Source organism: Syngnathus floridae, chromosome 12 (assembly GCF_059516105.1).
Source record: "Syngnathus floridae isolate MCC-2025c chromosome 12, RoL_Sflo_1.0, whole genome shotgun sequence".
In the NCBI taxonomy this organism is placed as follows: Eukaryota; Metazoa; Chordata; class Actinopteri; order Syngnathiformes; family Syngnathidae; genus Syngnathus; species Syngnathus floridae.
Window position 1 is genome coordinate 2,489,301 of NC_142424.1, and position 20,588 is coordinate 2,509,888.

Consider the following 20,588-nt stretch of genomic DNA (forward strand, 5'->3'; position numbering starts at 1 on the left):
ATCTGTTCAGGTTACACAACTAAAATATTCACAGACTTGCATATAAAACCAAAACTAATTGATTTTTATCGGAAGGCAACCAACGTGTTTGAGATGTCCTCAGAGAACCTACACCGCCTTTTCAATCTCGTATTTTTTAGTCCAGATACGGCATAAAAAGAACATTTCTTCCACATTTGTTGCTCTCAATGGATGGCCGAAGAGAGGCTTTCCCTTCAGCGCTTTTCCTTTGACACTTTGCACCGTGCCTTCCCGTTTGACCCGAAAAAGGAGCAGTCAAGTTTTAAAAATAGTTTGCATTTTACGCTTCATATCAGCCTTTGTGTGTTAAACTTTTGTATGACCTTCCTCTGCGTGTTCTGCAGCACGTATGGCAAAAGCTCCAAAGTAAAATGGGTTTGTCATGGTTGTGTTACTCTTGTGTGCATGGCAGGTCTTTTTTTTTTTTTTTTTTTTTCCTCCTGGCAAGTCAGGCATGTGGGCGCGGCCGCAAGCTGACAAGGCACACCAGGCTTCATTGAGCAATCGGCTTCTCTATAAAAGACCTGCAAGCAAGCAAGCAAGAGTTTGCCAGATGATTTCATTTTGGTTGGTAGTACAGCACAATCTGGTATTTTTTTTTTTTTTTAACCCGGTGTTGGTAATCTGTTTTGCACTGGAAAATTTTAGTTCTCTGACAAAATCCTCCAGCAAGCCAGCCCTTTTCTTTTTTTAAATGAACTGTTATCAATCATTATTCCACCTGTCTCCGTCCGTGCCCTTTAGCGTCAAGACAAAGCAAGAGTCTTCTATAGCTGCTTTAAGGTATATATATATATATATGTGCAGTATGACCTTGATTTCTAATTAAGTTTGCTGAATTGCAATGAGAAGTGAATTTTTAAAAGCCACGTGTCAGGGGTCAGCTTTAAAATGAGGCTGGGCTCATATTTCTTTATTCCTTTTTATGCTTGACATTCACACAGTCCACATATCTAGATAAATCATTAATTTGTATTCAAATTGTCTGATATGTTAATAAGCCTGCTTTCAAGGACATGAATGACGGAAGCAAAATTTGTAAATATATAGTTACGAGTTGAATTGCCGCATGCACATTTAATATCATTAATACATTTAAATCTTTCCCTTTGATCAACATTTGAAAGTGTGTCACTAGGCTGTCGGGGTTCCACTTTTGCTTTTCTCGTGGGTATTTAGGCCGATGCTGAGAGAGCGATAAATCAGGTTTCATTGATGTGTAAAACATTGTGAATTATTTTGTGAAGTGTCATCTACATCTTGATGAAAAATAAATAGCATACAGTTCACATTATAAGTAAAGGCAAAAATCTTGGAGATATCTCAAAAGAATTCCCTTCCCCAATTGTCCTCCTGATGTCCATGTTTCCGTTTCCTCTCATCTTACCATTGGGGGGGAAAAAAAAAAACGTGTTTTCCAGAAATACATGAGCTCAATGCAAGAAATAGATCTTAACATCCATTGAAGAACTTGTCTTTGAAAGTTTGCCGACTGTTATTTTTGGTAAAGTTCTTGTTTGCATGAAGGCTCTTGCTAACTTACAAAGAACTGAGTCAAGCCTCTCGAGACTAACGAGATCCGGTTTTCACCACCATTTAAAAAAAGCTGCAAAACTCAAACTGAACCTCGTTAAGGAGTTTTTTGTTTTACAAAATGATTTCAAAAGACGGTGGAACGCATTTCAATCTGCATGGAGGCTTTAACACAATGCTTCCATGACATTGGGGGGTAGCGGAGCCCCGTTTTGAAGGTTGATCACCTGTGCCAAGAATCTTTTTCTATCACGCTGCCTCAATCACAGGAAAGTACAAGAGGTAGGGGGAGGAAATTGACTGTGGGGAAGGAAATTAAGCATTCCATGCACAAGATACCTGCCGCTGCTTAATTACAGAATCAGTGTCTTAATTACCGCCTGTCATCAGCCAACAGAACTGACTGTCCTTTTTCCTTTGACTTTATTATCTCAAACATCACCTGAAACAACAGATCAGAAGGAATCTTTAGGGGACAGTTGAGAAAACATTCTGTCAATCTCTATTACTTGATAAATTTTAACTCTTGACGGACTGCAGTTGGCTTCGCGTGGGTTTTTGTGAGATGAACAGAAAATCACATTCTTTTCATTAAGTGATGTCAAATCCTGGTCCAGAAAGTCGAGACCCTTCCAGTTTCTAATCAACCGAGTAAACAAGTTTAGCATCTGTGGCTAAAGCCAAATTTTGGCAGAGTTTGTGACCTCATTTAGCACCTGTGGCTAAAACCAAGCTTTGGCTGGGTTCTTGGCTGGATTTGACCTTGTTTCGTATTTGTGGTTAAACCCAAACTGTGGTAGGATTTTGACTTTCTCGACCTGGATTTGGCGTTGCTGGACTTGACAGTAGCATTTTTCTAAGCCAAAATAAAAGTTAGTGTAGCAAAGTGCAATTTGTCACACAAAGTCTTTGACGCACTTTGGTGAAGCCAACCTTCAACCTCCAATCTGCACTACACATCATATACCGTATTTTCCGCACTATAAGGCGCACCGGATTATAAGGCACACTTTCAATGAATGGCTCATTTTCAAACTTTGTCCAAATATAAGGCGCACCGGATTATAAGGCGCACCGTCGGCTTTTGAGAAAATTGGAGGTTTTTAGGTGTGCCTTATAGTGCGGAAAAGCCAATATCCCTTTCAAGATTCAATATTTTTTATTCGCCATGTTTGAGCGTGCCAAAGAAGGAATTTGACTTTGCTACATCACAGCCTCTGTTCAACATTTAAGTGACTAACAACACTTAGGACGTGTGAAAAAAGACAAATATTCTCAAACATCCCCTGATCTTAAACTCCCAGGAGGGCAAGGGAAAGCTCAAAACTCCAACTAGGGGAAATGAGAAACCTTGAGAAGACACCACAGATGGGAGGATCCTTCTTCCAGGATGACCAGGCTGCAATGGATGCAGAGAGGACATAGTGTATTCGAAAGGAATTTCCAGTCATGCTAAAAAATAATTAACAAACCATCAACGATAGTACGTCATAATACCCTTTAATCCTCCCCCGCCAAACTTGAACGTCGGCATTCTGTCGTGAGAGCGAGTCGAACACCTGTTTGTGTATTTAATCCAAAAGACAGAACAGACTCACGGGACATCACTCCGGGTCCAACACTACGTTGTAAATTGTATGCAGTTTTCTGCTATGTCAATGGATTGAGCTAATTAGTACAAAACAGGTGTTAATTAATCGAGGTGAGAGGCTATCAGTTTGTTTCCGATCCATAGCGACTTGTCTCATGGTGCGCCAACTCTTTGATCTCCCCTGCAGGCCTGAACGCGCCACTAGACTTGTCATTTCCAATCGGGATGTTTTAAAAGATTCCTCAAAGGTGTCCCTCTTGTTAAGCCTTGGTGAACTCGGATGAATGGAACGAGTTCAAATCGGTGCAATGTGTTTCTTTTTTCCGCCGCCTTCTGTCTGGTGCTTTTCTTTTCGGAAGTTTTGAAGCTGCCAACGTGAAGCAACACCTGCTGAGTTAGGACACCGAGGGAAATAGCAACAAAGTGTCGTTGTTTTCTGTCGCTTTGGAAGTAAAGCAAATTAAATGATGGCCTGTTGGTTGCCGTTAACGTTTGATAAAGGAGGCAACCGAGCAAGTGAATTATAAACAAGCGGAATGTTCGACAAGCGACACAAATGTGTTGAGGCGCTTCATCAAATGACGGTAGAACGACTTCGTAGTAAATTAGTCCAGTCAGTCGTCAAATCGGGGTTTATTAGGAAAGCGTTATCCCATAATTTGCTGACGTATGCAAGAAAATTTTAATTTACATTAACAGCTGACTGCTTTGGGGATTTGTATTTCAATTCACATGCTAACATTTGATATTCATTTGCCATCTCTACATAGAAATACTATAATTTATGTTGAGAAAAGAGTGCAGAGGAGACGAGGCCAAGTTGAAATGCTATCAAATGAAATGTAATGATAGAAAGGGAGGCCTTGAAAAATGAGAGCTGAATAGTTCATTTTCATTATAGTCACATTTATTTAATCTTGTATGTACTGTTGGTGTATACCAAAGCAAGACCCGTCTTCCTCCAAGTAACTTTTGTATTTCATCGACTTTTTGTTTACCTCAAGGACTGAGCATGCCTTGACATTTTATTCTGATTTATTTGAAGGCATCTTACTGTGTGAATATGCATGGCAAATTGATTATTGGTGACTCCATTTTCCTGGCATCTAATTTGCTTCCCAGCAGTGCTTCAAGAATCTTGCAACCGTGAATCATGTGCAAAGCTTTTGTTTAGTGTGATGAAAGATGGTTGAGCGAGGTGCTGGGTTGAGTTGAAGAATTTTCAAAACAACATGGATTAGAGAAGACACATTTGCATTTCAACAAAATACTCCCTTATGGGGAATTCCTGCTGCTTAGATGCTATGGGTGCACACATGAGATGAATAATGCGTGTTGGGATTGGAGGACATGAATGGAAAAAAAAAAAAGATCAGCTCATCACAGCTGGTGGTCTTACTTAGAATTAACCTGGCAAGGATTTGAAAATAAAGACACAAATCTCTCATGTAACATGCTGCGGAAATGTTATGGCAGAAATTGATAATTGTTAATACCGTATTTTCCGCACTATAAAGCACACCTAAAAACCTCCGATTTTCTGAAAAGCCCACCCCGATCCATTCATAAACACTATACTGAAACTTTAGAAGGAAAACAATGACAATATAGCCCTAGCAAAGACGTAAACAATAACTCCACATCGCCCCGATATTTGTATATTTGAGTCTATGGAGTCTTATTAAATAAATATATAAATCCCCCAAAGCTAACATCAATGACAAACAAGAAGCCGGCGAAGGAACGAGGTCTGTTGGGTCAGTCGCTTAGCGTCTTTCAGCGGGTGTGTGATAGACTAACTCTGGGAAATAAATAACATGAATTCCTATCTATCACTCTGCCTTCTTTCCCACTTCCTCTCTTACGCTGCAAAGATCAGAGACTGCTGAGCCAAGGGGAAAAAGATTCCATCAATCTTTGCTTGTCCCTGACAGTCACGTTCACCTGTCAAAGTTGCGCAGCACTCGGTGAAATGCGGGTCCTTCCTGCCAAAGCCTTGACTTTTGCCCCTGAAATATTGTCTTTTATATTGTAAATTCTATTTAACGGGTTGCTGTTGTGCCCTAGAAGGCCTATGCGCATAATGTCAGTTCATGACCTTCATTATTAGTTTTTTTGTCAATTTTTTTCCCCTGATTAATGTGGGTGGCCAAGAATAGTGACATTGGAAGTACTCACAATCATATATTCTTTATCCTCTGCAAAACACGACTTGTATTAGTGCTGTACTGATGAGCTGAGAGTTGAATGCACAGTCTATCCATATTAAAAATTATAAAAAAGTGGACACACCAGAAGTAGCAGCACAATGGGGTTTTATTAAACCTTTTATTATGAATTATTTTATTTTTATTACTCTAACACCGCAACATACAGGCAAATTGTCATTGATATGTGACGAGCTGACACATGGCAAATGAACTATATAATGGGGTGGAAGTCAACGGCAATATAGTCTTACACCCCTTAAAGCTAGAATCTATCTGTTCTCATTATTCTGAAATGATTTTGCCCGATGCTAACCACTAAGCTTGAATATCCCCCTCCTATCTTTGCTCAGCTTTATTTTCCCCATTTCTATGTTGGGAATATGATTGCAGATATTGCCTATGGTGGTCTTTCTAATTATAGAAAGTTCTCTGAGTTTGGCTGTAAGCCTGAAGGATCAACATTATCATTGTGGGCCAAGATAGGAGCTGCCCAGAAGCTTGTCCCCGGAGGCTGCTTAATGAGAAGATGGAGACAAGGAAGAAGAATTGAAGCACCTGAAAGCCAACTGTTTCCAGACTGTAGCAGAAAAGCCTGAAGTCATTGTGTTGACATGACCACGGGGCCTCTCCCGACATTATCGTGACCTCACGCTACCTCCAGGACAGACGGGAGCGTCGTTTATCCAATACATTAGTCCTAAAGCCAAAGTTGGGGTGACTTAACACGAGATGACTCCACAGCTAAGGGACGATTCCCGAGGTTACGTGCTTGGCCAGAGAGGAGACTGGCCTTTGTGTCGTTAACATGACAAGACATATAGTCACCTCTGGAATTACACCGAGTGTATCATGCTTGCTTCTATGGCGTATCATAATTCAAGAACGGGATTAGTCAGGAGTTGGTAAAATGCTCATCTCTCTGTCTCTCTCGCCGGAAGGCCAGCAGCTTTTGCCGCTAAGTGTTTTTGTGTACCCTGCAAGGCACAAATGGGGGCGTTTAACCTTGAATTTATTGCAAAGCAGTTGCGCAATATGTATTTCACTCGTGTTTAAAAGCAGGACGCGAGTCGCACTGTAATCACGTGTTGACAATTTGAAATATATATATTTTTTAATTGTTAATATCTTGTCACTGTGGCATTTTGTAGCCCTGAATAAAAAATAAATAACTGTTTTTAATTATTGACAGCATGCGTCACACACATCTGTTTTTTTAAACATCGCCTCGCAAAACTACTTCGTCAACAAATGTAAGCCGATGTGGCCTTGTATGGAGGAAAAATAAATAAATAAGCGACATTCATGCCTTTGGTGGCCTGTGAGGTTAGGGGTTAGTCATAAAAGCAATATATGGGGCTATTGTAAAAAAATAAAATTAAAAAAAAGAAAGCGAGAGAAAAATTCAACTTGCGAAAATGCTCTCGGGATAAATTGAGTTCAAACTAGCCTTGTGACTCATTGCTCATTCAGCAATGTTTGGCCAAAGAATATTAGAGAAAAGATACATTTTTCTCATTTTTATAATATTGATAAAAATGTGTTCACTTTCACATGCGGAGGAGAAAAAAAATCTTTTCAGTCCGCTAGAGAAGATGCCATAAAAGTGGTTTATTTCCTGTATCCACTTTTGCTATTGAAACATTATAAAACCTCCCATTTGGGACAAATATTTTGTTTATCTTCATTTCTTTTGCTGTCATATTTTTTTCAATGTGCAATGAGTCTGAAGGCTTTTTGAATTATTATATAAATGTAACATAACAGTGTCTTCACAGCAATAAAAGTGAGCTTACATACTGTAATGGTCCCCCATGCAACCCACTAATCCCCGATGATGGGATTAGCGAAACCCGGTCGAGATTGTTTAAATGTGAAATGAGCCAGGGAGGATTGAGACTGCAGTATTTTCCTTTCTCACTGGCTAAGTCGTGGCATCTTCACGTCAAAGCGTGTTGGCCAAACACCACTCGAGGTTGAATCGGAGATCACAACACACAGCACTTGGACAAATGTTTGTCTTTTCCGTTGGGACGCTCATCGTATAAAAGTGAATTGCCTAATTGCCGAGCAGCTCTGAGCTCTTGGATGTTTGTGCTCTTGTTCTGGCCAATGAGTGTGTTTGCAAACTATTTGATGTATTTGGTAGTTGCCAACTCTGCGGAATGATTACAAAACAATTTCCACGGGATGTTTGAATAGGATTCAGACAAAAAGGGACAACAACAGAATCTTTTGTACTTATTCGTGTCCGGCGCCAGGTAAACTTCCCAGCTCATCTGAGTTCCTGGAATGCAGCACAGAGGCATGAAATGAGGAAACCAAAAACGTTGCAGAAACTTGTTTCTTTTGGCACGATAGACTGAGCCTCCAGAGCTGACGGAGGAGAAGTTGGATGCGGAGTCTGGGGAAATATCTCCGGTGGAAATGATACTGGAGGAAAACGCAACCTGTCCTGTTAGCTGCATGGCGAATGGTGGCTCCGTATGTTGTGTGACCAGCTGCCACCTGGTTGGGCGAAAGCAAATAACTGGCAGGCCAATAATCCAAGCCATCTGGAAATGAGGGCAGGCGAGGGCACCCCAAGAGGAAAGTGGAAAACGGGAACATAATCAACCACTGTTGGGGCAAAATGGGAATTGCCCCAATCAAGTATCGATAACATATACAGACAACCATTAAAAGTCACATCGATAACATTGATTTTTATAAACAATTGAACAAAGTGGAATACGGGAACAAAGTTGGCTGCTGTTGGGGCAGAATGGGAATTGCCCCAATCAACAATTGATCCCAGGTTACATATACAGACAATCATTGGTTTTTCTAAACAATTATGAGATCAAACTTTTTTGTTTTCCTGTTTATTGGGAAGATGTAAATGCAACTACTGTATATTATGCCCTTTGAAATCCAGATCAAAGTTTTTTTTCTGGCTCATCAAGCCAAACAGATCAAGCTGGAATTCATGCCTAATTCTGTTAGTCCTCTGCTCTCTCCTCAGGGAAAGACAAAAGACAAACATTGGAATCCCTTATCCTGTATCGCACGCTCAAAACAAAACCATAAACATTTTCACCGTGAAGTTGGGCGATTGCGAGATGCACTGTGTGCTGTTGCTTTTTTGTTGTCATAAGTTCAATGTCTCCCTCGTTTTCCTTCTTTTCGCTGTCTGTTGACTGCCGCTGTGCCTGCAGGACACCAGAGGATGAGGACGGAGGCGGACCTTGACTTCATGCTCCAGTGACTACACGCATTGAGGGATGGCAACAAGAAGGGACGATGTAAGTGGCAGAGGCCAAAATATCTTATTCAGTGCACGCAAACGTGAAAGATGATGCAATGTGTGTATGAGAACGGGTACTAAAAATAATCATAAACTATAAATTTATTTTAATATTTTGAGCCATGAATATAGAACCTGAAACATTAGCATTACAAATGTGCTTGAGATGAGTCAATAAAATACAACTGGTTCATGAAGCAAATTTGAAGCTTCATTTTCCACTAGTAGAAACCAAAACGGTAAAATGTATTTGGAAAACGTACTAGCGTTGGCATATGACAGTTTTAATAATAATAATAATAATACATTTTATTTGTAAGGCGCCTTTCAAGGCACTCAAGGTCACCGTATAGAGATAAAATAGCATACATTATTAAATATGAAAACAGTATAAAAGCAAGGAAATAAAAAAAGAAGCAAGTTTTGATATTAACCTATCAAAAGCTGAAAACATGATGTGCGAGGGGGTGGGCATAGGTGAATTTGAAGATTTGTGTGAAAAAATTGAAGCAAAGCATCACCATATTTTTTTTTTCCTTTTCATAACAGTCGTTGGGTTTGATTTGAGCTTGGGTCAGTCCAGGTTGCTGCTCCATCCCTGACGGATGTCAGCCATCTTTCACTCTCTTCTCCTTTATGTTTCTGCCAACTTGCCACCCCCCTCACTCTATTGTATGAATATACAGTCCCCTTTTGGGTTTTTTATTTTTTTTTATTTTTCCCAGCCTCCGTCTAACTTCTCTCTGTCAGCCCCTATTAAATCAGAGAGATTGTAGGTGTCTCCTCTGAGTGGGAGGATTCACTGCTGCTGCAATGCCTTCCCTCCTCTCAGCTTGACAAACTCCTCTGCACAACTCACCGTACTCTAATTTATCCCTTCATGTTCTTATATGCAAGCAAACCCGGCGGTTACGCTATTTATCACACGCCCCTACCTCCGCATTAGCTGCGAGTCGTGATTAACTGCGAGCGCCGCCGCAAAGTTAATCATTAAACTGACCAGTTTTCATGCAGCGCCTGTGCCGTCATGCAGGTATTACTCAACCAACCAATCTGTGTTTATTTTGAATTCATTTACCTCAGTCGGCTCACATTTGTCGCGAGAGTCTCCATTTAATATATTTGCCTATTACTGCCGCAGTGTTTTCTGCAGTATTTTTTTTTTCTCCAACTCTCATCGGCAAACCGGCAGGTGCTATCAGCAAATGGCACCGGCCTCAATGAGCGGTGCTAAAATGACTGAGTAAATTTTGCACAGCTTACACTTGCTCCCAAGATGGTGGTTAAAGCAGGGGGAGGGAAAAAAAAAGGAAAAAATGTTGACCTATGTGAGGCCTCCGTACTGTATATATCAGCCAGAGCAGCATGCAGGAAATAATCCCCGGAGTTTTGAATTATTATGTGTCGGGAGGTCCTTAAATGGATTTTCTTGGAAGCAATGCAAAGCCATAGAGCCAGGAAATCAGGCTATTTTGCTGTGGTGGTGTTTTTTCCCCCATTCTTGTATTGATTTTAATATTACCTAGACTTCTATAATCCCACTTATAGAATTAGATTTATCTTCGCTCTTCTATCGAAGCCCAACCGTAGTGATTAATTGAGTCTCCATTGACAGGCCTCAATCAATTTAAATAAAGGATGGTGTTCCAACCGCACCAAATCCAGAAACTGCCTTCCTGGGAAAAAAAAAAAGGATATAACATAACGGTGATGGATGACAATGATATCTGGCCTTTTAAGATGGCAAAAGTAAACAATCTCCTTGGGAAAAAGAAACGGTGACATTTCCTGCCTTCCTTTTTTTTTCTTTTCATTTCCGTTGTGTTGAAAGAAAACATACTCTTTCTGCTCTGTCCTCTCAAGCTCTCAAAGGTCAGCCTGGACAACAGCCAAGTGCTCTAATTATGTTTTACTTGGGGGGTGGTTGTCCAGGGAGCCGCATTGGCGCAATAAAGATTTTGGTGCGTATGAAGGTGAAGGTTCAGTCTAAAAATTGCTTCCATTTCATCGAGAGAGATTTGACCCTCCCAAGACAGACGCTTGTTTAGAAGTTGCTGATTGCTCTTATTTTGCGCTTTATTGCTTCGCTCGCTTACACTTTTACTGTGACACTTAAGGCGTGACAAAATTGGAGGTGACATTTTGATGCATCGAAATACCCCTTGTCATTTTACCGAGTGACAGCGGACAAGAACGGGAATCAATAAGGGAGTCTTGAAAAGTGGGCTCAAAAAACTAAAGACAGCTTTTAGTTTAATTTCGATTTGCTGGGGAAATAAAACATCAGCCTTGATTTTAATGTATAGTTAAATTTCGGAAGTTGTGGTTAAAGTTACAAAACTGTACACATCTATTCATTCGCTTCCAAGATGAAGGTGACCCTTGTTGGAGCAGGTATCTCGCTCTCAACTCCTTTTCAACTGCCGCCTTTGCTTGCCACCAGAAAGCCCCGACTGAAAACCACTTTTCTAAATTGCTACCATTTAATGGAACACCTTGACCTGTCTTCCTCTCCCAGCCAAATATAAATAAAGAAATTGGTAGTTGAAAGGCCTCCAACTTAGTGGAGATGCCTGAAGAATGAAGAAGAAAAAAAAAAAAAAAAAGGAAGCAATCAAGCATCACTTTTGCACGGCTTCCTGACAGACACTTTTCTTTAAGAGCTCTCATGTGAGTTAAATATGGCAGCATTTTCTTAATGGACCAATTTAGCACCCCATATATATATATATATATATATATATATATATATATATATATATATATATATATATATATATATATATATATAGGGTGCTAAATTGGTATATATATATATTTATTTATATATATATATATATATATATATATATATATATATGGCCATCATAAGTGATCCAATCCTTTTCAACTATGAGCAGTATTAATTTTGTTTACTTTAGAGTCGAGGTTTGGCGGTTTATTAAAATCTGGTGAGAATTTAAATGTAAACCACAAAGCATCGTGCATGTTAAATGAAGGCGGCGAGCGATCTAATTAGTGGTGACTGCTGGCCTGAGTGACAACTTGTTTGTGCAGTGTGTCGATAAAGGGGAGGATGTTTGCCAAAAGCAAAGGAAATGGACAAAATAGTTTTTCTTGTAGCTTAGTAGCTGAAGCCAAGCTGGTCGTTTATGAAATTAACTGAACTAAAACTGGCGTGGTACTTAATTAGCACTGATTTGCATAATTGGTGGCGTGGAAAACACAATCTGGGTTTTTTTTTCTGAAAGAAAACAAATTGAAACCGCATGAATCAAATCTTGAATTGAGTTGAAAGACGATTCATCTCTTACACGATGCATTTTGCTGCTTTGGTTATTGAAACCGACGAGATTAATTGCAACGGCATTTGTTTCACCTCTCACCGGTCAGTCACTACATGATCTGTAAGAGTTGGCGGGTGAGGAAAAAAAAATTGGATTACATATCCATCTGCACCCGAGGAGAGCTTTTGATCCTGGCAGGAACCCCACTTACCTGCAGGCTCGACTTAGAAGTTCAACTTAAAGCGTGCTGAGGACGTGTAACACATCTGAGCCTTCAATCGGGGCAAGGAGAAACTGTTTGAAGACGTTTACATCATAGCATTGGTGAAGCATGGGTGATGTTTTGGAGTTGGGGGGCAGTTACAGGTGTGATTATTTAATCAACAGTGCATTTTTCATTGGAATTTTATTTCATTATTGTATTTTCAGTTTTCATTTATTGTAATTTTATTTTATTATTGTATTTTCATCATATTTTATTCATTATTTTTAATTATTATTTTATATTTATTGTATTTATTGATTTTTTTTGTACTATAATAATCGGACAGGAAAGATCTCAAAGTGCCCTTGTTATGAAATGTAAAAACAATAATCAAGTTAGCACAATGCCTGCTGAATGAATGTGCTACTAACAGCAAGATGGAGGGAAGAAAAAAATACACCGCCTGTCTGATAAGACCAAAATCAATAGCAAGCCTCTTTTCATTATTGTTGTCCTCGCCCGGTCTCATCCACCAATGCCTATCTGGTTAGCTCCAAATAATCCGTCACAGGATGGCATCTTTCTGAGGACCAGCCTATCGGGCTAATGGATTACTGCTGGTTATTGAAGACACAGCAGATAAGACAAAAATCTTTTGTCAATATTGAATACATAAAAATACAGAAGAGACGAAAGCTCGCAAAATGAAATGATATCTTTTATGCTGCGATTGCTACAGCAACAAATTAACGAGTCCAATTTCTTGGTATGTTTTTAGCAGGCACATTAACCAAACCTGACTTTCCTCGTGTGTCTGATAGATGGAGCAGGAAATGGATCACTTGCTTTGATTAAAGTGCCGCGCTTGGCTGGCTTTCCACATCATAATCTAAGAATGGATTACACTGCAGTAATGTGGGTCACAATATTTAGCAGCGGTGAAGGCACAGACAATACTCAGGATGGGGGATCCAACCAGAATTTGAGAATTCCCTTCTCCAACCAATCATTTGTAAAGATGGATAGAGGCAACTCTTTTGAATTATTGAACTATAACCAGGGAGGAGCGTTAATGTCCAGCATGCCGTGAAACCAACCTCCACCCAATGATCAAGGTGACCGTTACCGCCCCATTCCCATGACACACTTCTTCTCCCTCTGATGGATTGACCGTGCGTCGGACAAGGACTTCACGAAGTCACCCGTGACAAAGCCCCTCAAACTTTTATCTCCAGATTACAAGTTTTGCTTCAGTATCTTCTGGCATCACTTGTAAAGCGGGGTTGTTCTTTTGCTAGTTCCTTAGAGTCATTCATCAAGATTGCCTCATGCTAATGAATCCTTGCACAATTTTTTTTCCCCACTTTAATGATCCCCCTTGTTTCCCCCGCTTATCACTATCTCCCATGCTCCTTTCATTTACAGAAGGCAGCCTTTCATATACGTAACGGATAAATGAAATGCGCCTGTAACGTTTTCATCCCATCATGTTCCTCCTTATCTCTCCGCCTTCTTTTTTGCTCGCTAGCCTACTTGTGATTGAGTGGATGAGCCCAAGAGCCGCAGGACGGTGCTAAACTCCTACACTAAACTGCATTGTACACGCCGGTTTCCATTTAGAGGATGAGTTATAGATTTTTTTTTGCAGCAGCAGCATGCAGAGGGGGAATGTGAGAAAGCTGGAAAAAAATAACATACCTGAGCTTGAGAGTTAATTAGAGGTTGCAACTTTTGATTCTCTGCTGGGACATATTGATTTTAGTTTTTCCGAGACAAACACGTGAGGGACATATAGGATTAGAAAAATGATTGAAGTCTATGAAGCAATTGGAAAGCTTTTTAGGTCTTTTGTTGTAATATCGTCTCAGGAGCTATTTTCAGTTCTGAGCTTGAGATTCGGATCGACTCATCCACAATCCTGATGAGGATCAATCAAAGAACTATCAAGAATTATTTTACTGTATCTTCTATTTGTATTCTTCCAATTCATCCTCCATCCATTTTTTTATGACTTAAAATTAGAATAACATTAATCACAATCCATTCCAATACACCCGAGACAATGTTTGTGCCTGCTGTATATTAAAAAGACAAATAGATTTATCTTCCACAACCACTCTGACCTCAATACATCTGCGCCTTAAAAAATTACTGCAACATTTTTCGGTTTCTAAGACGACGATATGTATTTATAGCAACAGTATTTTAGTCATGTCAGTCCAAGGCAAGTCAGCCGGGATAGTTTTGCGAGTATTCAAATCGCTGAGGATCATCAAGTCAAAGTGCGCAAATCGCGATAACCCCGCGATTGGCCGACGATGATTCGAGGATTTACGGCAGCTTTCACATTAAGAAAGCTTCAGTTCCTTTGTCACCCTGACAAGGATAAGCCGTCTAAGAAGCCAAAGGAGGGAAATACATTTATCATCTTTACACAAAATATCTGCTTCTTGATTTATCACTGCATTTATTTTTGATTAAAATACATCTTCCGACCATATATGAACATTTCAAGTGAATCTTCTTGAACATCTCATCTTTTCCTCCATTGTGTGATTTTGATGGATAGGATGCTTTGACCCTCGAGTGTCCACATTCCTGGAGTGGATGTAGATGATGATCGATGTTTCAAGTGACTTCTTGCGGCTAATAACCTCTTTTCCCATCGATTTCCCCCGACCCGATAGCGCTCTTTGTTCTCTTTCAACAAATGAAATCTGTCCCCGGCTGTCCTTTGCTCAACATGTATTCCCCTCAAGTTAGCGCCTCTCAAAGAATATTGCACATGTAGCGGCACACTTCCTAAGCTAACCTCTTGAATAAGCTCAAGGCAAATGGGATCATTTCTGAGTGTCTCACTTCAAAAGTTTGCCCGTAGGTTTTATTTTTCTGCAGGATACGTTCAAAAGGGCAAAACTTGAAAGGATCCGAGACGGAGCCCTGAGGGGTCTCTTTTCACACACAGATCACAAAGACACACTAATTAAAATTTTAAATGGTTAATATTTTTATTATCCAACTTGTAACCTTGTATCAGTTTATGTACAGGTCACACACATTTATAAATTCAATTAAAAAGTGATAAGACAGCTATTTATTCAGATCATTTTTATGAGCCGCTCTGAACCACATCATTTGGAAGTACCGGTAAGTTAATCAAGTTGATCTCAACATGCTCTTTGCCTGCAGTAGTTTGTGTGATTTAATTTACTGAATGCTATCTTTTTAAGATTTGATTTCGGACTTGTTCGTGGTTACTCCGGGTTATTTGCGAATTACTTATATCACGTTTCCTGACGATGATATACTTCCAGGACTGTGTTTCTGTGCAAATGTTTCTTCCAGCTAATCAAGCAAAACAAATTTCACTCCTGACAGACCATCATTGTAAAATTCCAGTTTTGAGTGATTAATTACCCCGTGTTTTGTTTATGCAGATTAAGGACTGCAGGTCTCCCGCTGCTCTCAACTAAGTGAGTTAACTTTACATGTAGCTTTTTAATTTTTTTTGGGTAGCAGCTAATAACAACAATCAATCAAAGAGGACATGAAGATTTCTCAGATTTGTGACCTAACTCGTCAGCTCAACTTTATGACGGGTCTGTTTTTCAAAAGTTCCGTACCTCCGCTATAAAACTTTCCCAAGTCTTTGAATTCCATAATTGAGTTAGAACAGATGAAGGTCTTCATAAGAGAGGGACATCTGGAATACGAATAAGGTATAATAATTTCCGAGTGTCTAAGTAACATTGAATTGAGTTGATGGATTCTATGTGTGTATTTTACCACTCAGTTCATTTTTATCCAGAACTCCGAATTCATATTTGGGTGTCAGTCCTCATGTTTGATAAGCGCAGATCCTTTAATCATATTCCCTCTGCAAAGTTCTTCTCGCAAACTTTTAATAGCAGGGATTTTTTTCATACAAGAAGAGTTTCTCATTAAATAAATAATAGAATGACTGTGAAAATGTCTGGCACTTTTACGTCGCGTGGTGAAAGGCGTACCGTGTTGTGTTAGATACTGCAAGTGAAATAATGCAAATAATGAGGAAATAAGCAAGCGCATAAATAATGCCATCTGGATGAGTGCTAATGAAATTGCATCAAGTAAACCAAGCGCTACTATTTGTCTTAAATGTTAAGCACTTGCTTAATTCGTGAGAACAGTTAATTTGCGAGGGAGGGGGGGGTCGATTGGGGAGACCGAAGCTTGTGAGCTGTGAAACACCAGAAACACGCTTTGTCAATTAGTGCGGCTAAGTAGAACTGATTCCAACGTATTCATCAGAATATGATTTGCTTAACCAGCAGTCATTGCTGTTCACTCTTGCAAACTCTCAAAAGTTCCCTTGCATGCATTACATAAAATAAAAAATAAAAAAATGGCCAACTGAATCTGCCAGTCACTGTGGTCGGATTTTTTTTAGGGGGAGCCTTTGGTTATGAGAGTCTTCCATCGGATTACTACTTTTGCAAGTAAAACTTTTCAGCCCAGCAGCTGCGGACTTTTCAAACATGACGGGTGAAATAAAGTGTGGTGAGTAGTCAATCAATAAAATATGTTCAGCATAGCACACCTCGAATTTTCTGGAAGGAAGACATCCATGCAGGGACCTTTTTAAATAAATTCAGACTCACGATGTCTCTTTTTCAACACTCCAACTCTGCTTCAGGGAATTTATGTTCTGAAAGGTCTGATTGGCGATCATCTGATCCTTGTCACCTGTCAATCAGTCTTCCAAATTTGTTAGGTTAGGGACACAAAGCAATCGATATTGTCATGTCAAGATTTGTTCAATTTTCATGCTGTATATCTGTCAAAGTAGAAGGTCAGGTCAGCCCACATATTTTTTTGTTGTTCTGAATTGAATTCAAGTCTAGGCATGAAAACTATCTTCTCCTCCTGAAGCCCATTCTGGCTATTTTGCATAGTTGTCATGCTTAAAGGTGAAGCGCCGAGCCATTTTTTTTTTCTAACAGATGTGACCGGTTAGAATTACTCTTTGTGAAATGGGTGAAATGACTGAGCCTCACTTTTGAGTCAGTTCAAATCGAGTAAATCAGACAAATATATGAATGAATATATATAAATGTATATATGAATAATATATAATATATATAAAAATAGAAAAATATATATGAGCCAAAAAAAGTATACAATAAATATATAAAAAATAATATAAATTATATATAACATAAATAAATATTTAAGCTTATAGAAGTTGTACGTCTTGCTATAGTTCAGACACAGAAACTTCCTTCCTGTTCTTTCCATCTGCTCTCGTTATTCCACTCGACACTTTTTCCATCCGCTTTGGCCTCCAGTCGCTCATCCTAAGCACGAACTGGGTCACGTTGACCTCTTCTCTTTCAAGTAAGCATCTGAAGTGACCTGACAGGACAGAATACATTTTGTGCAGCCCGGCACTTTCTTTTCATTGCACGACCTACATTTTGTTTACCATTTTTATCTTCCGGACTTAAATGGAGTATTACAGTAGCCGCTTTCACTTGAGACGTGAGGGTCATTCTTTTATTTGAGTCTCCGCTTTGATGCCGAGCCATGCAAAAGATAATAGGAGAATAGCAAATTGCTTGACCTCCACACAGAGAACGTTCACATTTTCCAACAAATACCCAAGTTCCGATCTTCTCAATATCTTGTAAACCTAACTAATCCAAAGATTTAAATCCACGCTTGTTGTAAAAGTAAAGCACGTATTTATTCTTTTTCTTTCTTGTCTAATTTGGTTCACTAAGTTTCTGCCTTTTAAAACCAGCACTGTGAAATGAGCCTGTGAAGACACGAGTAAAATTAATTGGGCCAACATGCCAAATGGCTGCAGAAATTATGGAACGATTAGCCAACTTCTACGGTTGTAACCCACAGAATAACCAGATGCTGTCAAATTTCAATTTATTAGCCTGCTCTAATAGAATACAAAATAATGCGATGATACGCCATTAATAATTATTCTAGAATGACTGACTTCAATTATGTAAATCATTGTATGATCAGAACAATTCAAATATAAAAGATGCCGGTTGGTTTCACCACGCTACGCTCAAGCGGGTCAACGAGGGGATCCATTTTGAAGATCCGACACGAGGGAGCCGTAGACAATCCCGGAAGAATCCTTCCACGATTGCATGAAAGCATGACAGAGACGGATGGGAAAATGTTTGAGACTCCCCGGGGGACAACTTTGAAGGGGAAAACTTTTTGGTTTTGCAAATCTGTCTGAAAGAAGAGAGGGGGAAAAAAAGCACATTGGACAATTAAATATGTAATCTCCGGAATTAAAAAAAAAAAAACGACACGATGTACATCTTTTGATTGTTACTTATCCCTTTTATGCTCGGTCGAGCAAATGGCAATATTGTCGAAAGTTCAAGTAAAGTTTATTAAACGAAAAGAAGACGCTCATTAGCTTAATGAGTTCCAGTCATTGTTCAAAAGGGTAGCGGAGCAGTTAAAATCAGCCGAGTGCACTCGCACTTTGGGGATCTTCGTAAATGCTCCGATTGAAATTGCATCACAGAATGCAACAAATTAATAGTCAGGCGGATGAAATTCTTCTTGCGTCATAAAAATCATAATCAAATCCAATTTTGGTTGTTGTCTTTATTTGGGTCATGTATAAGATGAGGCCTATCCCTTGTAGTCTTTGGACCAGCACTGGATTAGTAAGAAGTAACTATACTGTATAAAACTGATTTTTTTTCAAAAAAGTATATGTGGAAGTAGTAGCATATATTCACAAAAATGGGTATACCGTATATCTTGCTTGTACGGCTCCTGTAACTAGAAATTCTGTGCATGAATGAAGAAAATCAGTGGCAAAGGGCGATCTTGAAAGATTCATTATGCGTAATGGGAAGAACTTTTACTGCAAATGGATCGTAATCGCGGGCCATGGACCTCTTGCGGTCAAATACCTAGTAGTGATGGCGACCGTTTGAATAGTTGATCTCGCTCTGCTCTCCGGTGACCGCTCTTATCTATTATCTCTATTATTATGAACTCGATCTAATTAAAATGACAGCAGAATGCATATTGAAATGACAATGAATGCAGGAAAGATGAGTGCAGGGTATCACAAGTCAGAACAGCCATTTGGAAAATGCATTTCACTGCTTCGGCTGCAAGTAAATCTTTTGAAAGCTTGCCCATTTCGCAAAATGTATCTGTGAGCAAACCCTTTCATAAATTCGGATAAAAATATGTCGCATATTCCCCCTCTTTCGAAAATGCCATCAACAAATCAGTCATAAGTTTGTATTTTTCTCCGGAATATTTTTCAAAGCCACTTAATCGACAGGGGGCCGGTGAGAACCGGGTTGCCCGACACAGCACGTTTGGTGATTAATCACGCAACGACTTTGTGTCTTTCGGGCTTCTTCTTCAGTCCTGCAACATCTGGGGATGTCTGGAAACATCAAGCGAAGAGTGGGGAGGGCAAGTACCACCTATTTGTCTCTGTGGGACAAGAACCAGACGTGCTGCCTCGAGCTAATGTCACCCCTCATCCTTTTAGCTTCAGGGTCCCTGCTGACCCTGTTTGGACCAAAAAAAAAAGGCGCCGTCTTGTTACGTGACACATAACACTCTGAAGGACCGGGAACACGGGAAGTCTCCGGGCCGCACATGGGTGACAATAACAACCGAGCCAAGTTGGTGAGCTATCAACAAGAATAACAACCTGCTGTGTGTGTGTGGGAATAACAGTTGACATAGCGTGTTAGCGGGGAAAAGCTCAAGACAGCGGCTGGGCTTAAAAATAGCAACAAACAGGCGTTAGGAACGGACAGATAGCAGAGATGAATCGAAGCGAGGCTTGCTTGAAGCAATGGGCTGGTCTAAAAGTGGTGGAAAAGTTTCAGTTGACAGACAGTAAAAGCAGCAGAAAGGCTGAGAAATCTAAAGCGATGTCAGTGGTGTATCTTCCTAGTCAGTAGAGCTGAACAATAATGGCCTCTGCAATACAAAGTTTGTTTTCCCGGATCTCTATTTAGCTGGCTTGCGTATATAATCTTGTTTGGAATTTTATTTTGTGGATGTAAACTATCCCCCCGTGGGTTTCATTAAATGCAGCGCGGTGACTCAATTTAAAATCTGAAATGTATACACCCACATTATTAAGATAACGGATTATGCATTATTTACAGCTCTATGTTAATTGTAGCGGTAAAGAGGTTGCGCAAGAACACAACCGCATTTAACGGCGGCACTAAGAGTGACCCAAATATTAGATTATGACAAAAACAAGATTGTGTGAACAAATAACGAGTGGGTGGACTCGACAATAATTTCAATTTGCTCAAGTAGCGTCGCATCGGGCGTACCAAAACGTTTCGCTCCAAGCGTCGTGCACTCGACTTATTGTGTTGAAGATCCTGATATGATCTCTGGCGCTATCCATGTGATTCACACTAAATCATTTCAGTGGAGATAA

General features: G+C 39.7%; 1 protein-coding gene across 14 annotated transcripts in view; it reads left to right on the forward strand.

Annotated features, from left to right (window-relative positions):
* Positions 1-512: 512 nt before the first annotated feature.
* The window catches only part of ppp1r3c2a (protein phosphatase 1 regulatory subunit 3C2, duplicate a), a 62,519-nt gene continuing 42,443 nt past the window's right edge, over positions 513-20,588 (forward strand). For 4 of the 14 annotated variants that reach the window (XR_015861673.1, XR_015861671.1, XM_088391866.1 and 1 more), the window contains exons 1-2: positions 515-804; positions 8,550-8,636. The gene's annotated coding sequence lies outside the window, so the exon portion shown is untranslated. Of the gene's footprint in view, positions 805-8,549; positions 8,637-15,567; positions 15,604-16,559; positions 16,670-20,588 lie in introns of all 14 variants that reach the window. The other 10 variants (XR_015861669.1, XR_015861670.1, XR_015861672.1 and 7 more) reach the window with 8 other exon arrangements.